The sequence below is a fragment of the Diabrotica virgifera genome, chromosome 1 (genome assembly GCF_917563875.1).
Source record: "Diabrotica virgifera virgifera chromosome 1, PGI_DIABVI_V3a".
Classification (NCBI taxonomy): domain Eukaryota; kingdom Metazoa; phylum Arthropoda; class Insecta; order Coleoptera; family Chrysomelidae; genus Diabrotica; species Diabrotica virgifera.
This window is the reverse complement of record NC_065443.1, coordinates 189,351,165-189,358,940: the sequence shown is the minus strand read 5'-3', so window position 1 is coordinate 189,358,940 and position 7,776 is coordinate 189,351,165. Positions and strand designations below refer to the sequence as shown.

The following is a 7,776-nucleotide window of genomic DNA, read 5'->3' as shown; positions in this document are numbered from 1 at the left end:
TGTGCAGCACTGGTAAGAGCTCTCCATACAATATTAAACAGGTATGAAGATTTTTTATAGTACACTACATCGACGACTTACTAATTTTTTCACCAGATACATCGAGTCATTTGAAACACATAAAAATTATCCTAGAAGAGTTGGACAAGGCCGGATTAAAATTGAATATTGAAAAATGTCAATTTTTTCAAAAATAAGTGACATATTTGGGTTTTAAACTGGAAACAAAAACAGTTAGTTTAGCCGAGGACCGGGTAAAACTCATAGATGAATACCCAAGGGCAACGAATTTGAAAACATTGAGAGGTTTTCTTGGTACGATCAACTATTTCAAAAAACTAATCCCTGATTTGAGCCAGAAGGAGATTCCATTGATAAAATTACTGAAGAAAGGTGTTAAATGGAATTGGAAAGAAGAACAAGAGAAGGCGTTCCAAATATTAAAAGAATTCTCGAAAGGAACTAAAATATATCATCCCATGTACAATTTACCTTTCATACTACGAACTGATGCGTCCATGCAAAAATTCGCGGGAGTTTTATCGCAGATACAAAACAACCAAGAAGTGCCAATCTGTTTTATTTCCCGGGTGACAAAAACACACGAAAGAAAATACAGTGTGACTGAATTAGAGTTTGCTAGCGTACTTTTTTGTGTAAATAAGTTAAGGTTTTATCTATTGGGAGCAAAATTCACAATCGAAACAGATCATGCAGCTTTGGTGCATATCATGAAAAATCGATTGGTTAACAATCGTATACATCGAGGCATTTTGTTACTACAGGAGTATGATTTTCAGTTTCGATACATAAAAGGAAAAGACAACATTATAGCCGACGCTCTCACACGGGATGAAGATACTGGAAAGAAGGAAGCAATTGTTTTTCAGGTGGGACTGAATATCTTGACACAAGAGGAAGGTGTATTTTCGTTAAACGAAATAAGAATAAATCAAGAAGATCTGGAGGAAAAAGAAAAAAGAAGAGCGGAGAGGGAAAATGACATTTTCTTCAAAAGAATCGATGGAAAGGAACTATATTTGGCAACACAGATATTGGCAGAGAGGATCATACAAAAATTACACGATGACAATGGGCATACCGGTAGCAGGAAGGTTTGGCTGGTTTTTCGAGAAAACTATATCTGCCGAAAAGATTATCGGATTGCCAAAGAAGTGACCCAAAAATGCGAAATATGTCAAAAATATAAAAGCAGAAATTTCCGAAATGAAAATATTGCTAAAAATATTGTATCCCGTCAAAAATTGGATACTGTAGCAATAGATATGTTAAGTGATCTGATTTAATAAAATGTAATGTTTTCCCACCTTTCAATGTATCCTATCTATTGTCTCTGAACAGCAAGAACATATATGATTGTTTAATGAAATTTATCTGTGAAACTAAAATTAACCTCTAAACTTATTAATCCTGATAATTTGGTATATTATGTACATATGAAAAAAGAAGAAGAAGAAGATACATAATGGAAAATGTGGTGAGCAACTTGGACAGTCCATAGCGGCCAGCTTTTGAACTGAGTAGAGAGCTGTAGAATAGTTTGCTATGGAACTCTAAGGACCTCATTGCCTTCCTTATGTATGAACAGAAAACAAAAAAAGTTGTGACTGGCTAAATGACACCCAAGTCTATGCCATAAAAAAAAAGTGATCTGATAATGACCACGCAAAGGAACAAACATATTTTGGTGATGGTCGATATATTTTCAAAATACGTAAAGTTATACAGTTGCCGTACGACAAAAGGGGAAGAAATAATGAGAAAGATTGACAATTTTATAGCCACCGTAGGAACACCAAGAAGAATTCTCTTAGACAATGAGACGTATTTCCGAAGTGAGCGTTTCAAGGGACAGCTTCAAGACAGGGGAATAGGGACAAATTTTGTCAGTATCCGACATCCTCAAAGTAATCCTTCAGAGCGTTTTATACAGGAGACTACGAAATTCCTTCGCATTGCTGCAAATGGACAACATCGACGATGGGATAGGAAAGTGGCAGAAATAGAAAACTACTTAAACACCATTCCAAGTACGGTGACAAAAGAGACTCCGGAATATATCATGAAGGGTGTTATGCCAGTACGGCCATGGGAAGAACCTGAGCAGAGGGAATACCAAAGAGTTTTGGAAACTGTGCAGAGGAGGCTGCAGCGCAGTAATGAGAAATATCTCCAAAGACAAAATCATAATAGGAGACGACGACCAGTGACTTTTCAGAAGGGAGAAAAGGTGCTTGTAAGGGCATTACGAGTATCAAATCTCACTGGGGACGTTTGCGCAAAGCTAATGCCTATTTTCGAGGGTCCATACATCGTGCACAATGAAAATTTAATAACCAGTTACGTTCTGAGGCATGTGGAATCAGAAAAGATACGAGGAGTTTACAATATCCATGATGTGTATAAATACCACGAATAAAGACAAATGCATAAAATTTAAGGTAGAGTAAGAGAATTAGGTTAGGATAACATGATAACAAGAGAAAAGTTTTGTTGTCGAGAGAAAATAATTTTTTTTGTTGCACTTAGTGAAAACGATTTTTTCTCAAAACAAGGCGGGGATTTTATTATGTATCACTTTATCAATCAAAGATAGAGTAAAAATTTTAATTTTTTTTATTATAACGCGGGCACATAAATTTGATACACCCTGTATATTGATTTGTAACTATTTAGTAGAAGGTAGCTTTTACGCAGTGGGTCTATTCTAATGAGTTTTTCCCTGAAGACTTAGACATTTGTAAACAAAGTGAAGTGAAAATACAATTTATTTCGGATTATAATTTAAAAAGATTGTTTGTTACGGGAAAGGTAAGATCCACAGGTAGCTGTAATTATTAGTTTTTAGGAAAATAAAGGTAGAGAGATTTGGAATTTTAAGGCTGTTTTGTTTAAGCACCAGAATATTTGTATAATTTCCGGAAAGTGATTAGGATGAGTAGAAGTATTGTTTGAAAGAATACCTGGGTTTTTTTTGAATGAATGTGGAATGAGAAATGTTTCTGATTGGCTTGGCAATTTAGAATGGGGAAAGGGAAGTTTGAATGTGAGACAGTTTGGAAAAGAAAAATCATTGTGTGTCCGGCATCCGAGAAGGGCAGTCGAAAAGTTTTCGCGGATAGTTCAGAAGCAAGTACTAGTGGTTTTGTTAGTGGATAGTAGCTAAAAAGTGGAACGAGAGACAAATCAAATCGAGAAGAAATACCTCTTTGATTCTGTAAAGTCCAAGAGAGTAAGTTACAAGAATTATCGTTATTAAATTTATTTGTGATACCAAGTAAAAAAGATACTTGGGTCTCAGGAGATTATTTTTGAGAGAAAGAGAGGAGAGAGTTTTGGAGTTCATTGAACGAGTACTGGTCAAAAGCGGCCTGGCTTGTGTTTTGGAGAAATAGTTTCTGGTATGCTGCTGGATTGATGCTGAAAACGGAGAGGGCTTTGATTGGTAGCCTAACATAATCAACAAGGAAGAGCTGTTTGGGTCAAGAGGAGACATCATTGTGTGTGAATCAAAAAGGTCAGTCAATAACTTATGTGATAGATTTTCTTTATAATCAAAAGTTAAAATATTTGCCTAAAAGCATATGAATTAAGATTCCATCATTTCAATAATTTAATAGGAAGTATAAGTAGTTTTGCAAATATGTACCTAAATTTGTTTGTTTAGCTTATATTATAAATAGTATCAGGAACAAAGGGGTAAATAATTGTTTAAATTAGAGTAATTATATGGTAAAAGTTTCATTTGGACATTTATGCCCACAGGATTTAATTGATAGATTTTCAGAGCATTCATTTTGATTATTTGTATGTGCTTATTTATGATTTTTCTATTTATTTCCTTTTCCTATTTTATTCCGATAAGGATCAACTAAGAGATACTGAAGCCACGAGAAAGGATAAGTATAACCTAAGATAATTTAGTTATTTTTTATGACAAAAAGGCACACTGAGATTTTTTTAAAATTTTTTTGTATGATTTGCGTCAATTCAGTAATTAATTAAATAAATACTAATTAAAATAAAAGCAATAGAAAGCAGATCATAATAATATATGCCAAAAAATCCTAATTTAAGAATAAAAATCGACCTGCCAGAATTTCTCTTCAAATTTGCCCATTCTCGAGATAATGAATTTATTCTATATAAACTCACTTATACTAGTGTCGCGCCCGCTTGATTAACAATTAAAAGACAAAGGGGTTTTCGATATTGTATTGCAAAAAACTCTTCGGGATTTCATCAATCAATGTTTAAAGAATATCTACCTACCTTGTTAACATTGAAATTTTTAGTTAAATGTCCGATTTGGGGTTAAAAATGGCCGATTTCGCAATTTTCAAAATTTTTAATCGCTTATATAACAAAAACTATTAACCTAAGAGAAAAGTCACTAAAGACCTTTTCCGTTTGGAATGATTCAAAAAACGTAAAAAAACTTTGTTCGATGCAAAAAAAAATAATTTTAGGAAAAACCCCTAATCTTTCCCCTCGCCTGGCAAAGTCTTATGCTCTTCAGAATCGCCTGTCATTGTACACATTTCTTCTAAATGACTTACTCAAACACATACTTAAATTTAAACTTTACAGGAGAATGTTTATTTTTCCCATAAACTATGCACTTTTCGATTCACCTGGTAGATACACGTGCAAGGCTGATGCCTGCCAGGTCATGGTTTTTAGCCTTGGTGTGCCATGAATTATCACTACAAATTTCTAGCCTTACAGGAAGACCGTTAGTCGGATGGTTCACTAGCTCTTAGACTAATTGTATTCTATATTGCAAATTAATTTCTAACCAATGACAAGCTGTAACGACACGAAAAACCCACGAATCGGGCGTCTGAAACTTGAAATCTTGTCATTTTGAAAGCAAATGAACTACATATAGTATGATATGCCAAAATATTATAATTTAAAAACAAAAATCGATCTGTTTCGGGATTTATTTCCAAAATCGCTCATTCATGAAATAATGAATTTATTCCATTTGGCTTTGCCACACTGTAGGTATACTTATCGAATTCAGTCGCTTTAATAAGCTTTTCTACTGGGAAAAGGAAAATTAATAGGCATAATAAATATTGTATTGATGATTTTTATTGACGTCGCTATCAACAGACGCCCACTTTTCGGATCACACAGATAAAACAGTATAATCATAAAAAACAAATGCACAGCGTGCATCAGTCTAAATCATTAGGCACAGTGTATAGAGACAACTTTCAAACATGACATGCCATGTTCAAATTAAAAGATTCAGTACAATTGTTATACTTAAAATTTCTAAGATACTTCATCATATATTAAAGCTGCTTTACAAGTTCTGTATCAGGTTTCAAAAATTTAACTTTTGAATGTATCAAAGACAGAATAATTGTGTCAACGGGCTACTTTTAGGATGAAAACAAAAATATATGCTTACTAAGGAAGTAGGTAAAACTTCACTTGGTAGGTAAATGGTATATAAATTTATTAAAATTTTTATCTAAAATGATCAAATTGGATTGAAGTGGGTACATCTATAGTACAAAAATCACACAAACGTTTTCGGACCAATCAGTCCATCATCAGGTAGAAAACCTAAAATAAGCAAACCACTGCATTAAAAGAGGCCAAGATGAAATTTTGACTGTTTTTAGGAAAAATAAAACATGTGGTTACTTACTTTAGATCCAAAGTAGTTGGAACTAGCTACATAGTTAGGTCAAAAGACCTTAAAATTACAATAATTAGGCCATTTCGGCTACAACAATGTCGACAATAAGTCGATGTTTAAAGAATTTAGAAATGTAGTGGTACTATACTACATTCGCTCTCGCGAGATTCTTTTTGAGACATTCGGAATAGGAAACGTACAACACAAAAATTCCTACCTCACACTATTAACTGCTAAAATCAACTCAAATCAACTTAATCTTTCATTAAAAAAAGAAGAATTATTAGAAATAGTGGGAGTGTCTACTAATCTCATAAAATTTTGTGAAGTTTATTTCTACAAAATATTTTTATTTTGTACAATAAATAATTTTCTCATTTGCTATCAATACATTATAATGGTTTAAATAAATAAATATTGATTGGCGTAAGGTTTATGTTATTTTTATGTCTGTTTACTATTAATAATATTGGATATGAGCAGGTGCGTTGGTTTTGTAGTAATTTCCAGTCACTTCTGACAACTGAATTTTTCAAAAAAGAAATTACTAACGTCTGTGTCAAAAAAAAATCTCGCGAGAGCGAATGTAGTATACAATGTGGTCTTCATCTTGGCTTCAAACTGACAGACTGAAATATGACATTGAACGAATATTGACAAGACGTTCTAGGTAGGGAATTTTATGTGTATGCAGATATTTTGTATTTTAGAAATGCAAAAAATATTTTTTACTTAAATAAATGAATTTAATTAGCTATTAAATAAATGAGTGAGAATAAACAATTTGAATTAATAGTAACATAAAATTATTTATGATAATTTTATGACGATCGAAAGCGAAAATTTTGCCAACAAGGTAATGACGTCACTTCGAAAAGAACAGAAAAAAGAAAAATAAACTAAAGAAAAATAAAAGGAAATTTATTAGATGATAAATATAAGGTAAAAGAATTAGTGAATAAATCTGGAGTTTGACTGTTATGAAATGCAATTTAAGTTAATAATCACAGTGTAGAGTTAAGAGTATAACTGGTTGCCTGAATTCATGTAAATAAGACAGGGATTCATGAATTCAACTCCAGATTTATTCACTAATTCTTTTACCTTATATTTATCATCTAATAAATTTTCTTTTATTTTTCTTTAGTTTATTTTTCTTTTTTCTGTTCTTTTCGAAGTGACGTCATTACCTTGTCGGCAAAATGTTCGCTTTCAATCGTCATAAAATTATCATAAATAATTTTATCTTACTATTAATTCAAATTGTTTATTCTCACTCATTTATTTAATAGCTAATTAAATCATTTATTTAAGTAAAAAATATTTTTTGCATTTCTAAAATACAAAATAACTGCATACACATAAAATTCCCTACCTAGAAGGTCTTGTCAATATTCGTTTAATGTCATATTTCAGTCTGTCAGTTTGAAACCAAGATGAAGACCACATTGTAGTACCACTACATTTCTAAATTCTTTAAACATCGACTTATTGTCGACATTGTTGTAGCCGAAATGGCCTAATATTGTAATTTTAAGGTCTTTTGACCTAACTATGTAGCTAGTTCCAACTACTTTGGATCTAAAGTAAGTAACCACATGTTTTAATTTTCCTAACTTTCAAACAGTCAAAATTTCTTCTTGGCCTCTTTTAATACAGTGGTTTGCTTATTTTAGGTTTCCTACCTGATGATGGACTGATTGGTCCGAAAACGTTTGTGTGATTTTTGTACTATATATGTACCCACTTCAATCCAATTTGGATCATTTTAGATAAAAATTTTAATAAATTTATATACCATTTACCTACAAGTGAAGTTTTACTTCCTTAGTAAGTTTTTTATTATGGTATACAGACAATGAGAGGAATCTTTTCCTTTATAAAAAATATATGCAGTAAAAGTTCGTTAAAACAAAGTCTAAGACCGAGCGCTAGCATTTCGTTCATAATACAGTGATGAGCAATTACCGGTAAAATAACGCAAAAGATTGAAAACATAATACATTGTGAAATAAAAAGAGATGAAACTAGTAGCGGTGGGAAATTATCGTTATAAACCTATCAATATACATTACATTGGGGACCGTTCAATTATT

At 32.2% G+C, this 7,776-nt stretch overlaps 1 long non-coding RNA gene across 1 annotated transcript; it reads right to left on the bottom strand.

The window, feature by feature from the left end:
• Positions 1-5,099: 5,099 nt before the first annotated feature.
• On the bottom strand, positions 5,100-6,927 carry LOC126878997 (uncharacterized). The gene is made up of 2 exons (XR_007695929.1): positions 5,690-6,927; positions 5,100-5,604 (listed from the first exon to the last, which is right to left on the bottom strand). It is a non-coding gene; the product is annotated as an uncharacterized LOC126878997 (long non-coding RNA).
• Positions 6,928-7,776: the final 849 nt, after the last annotated feature.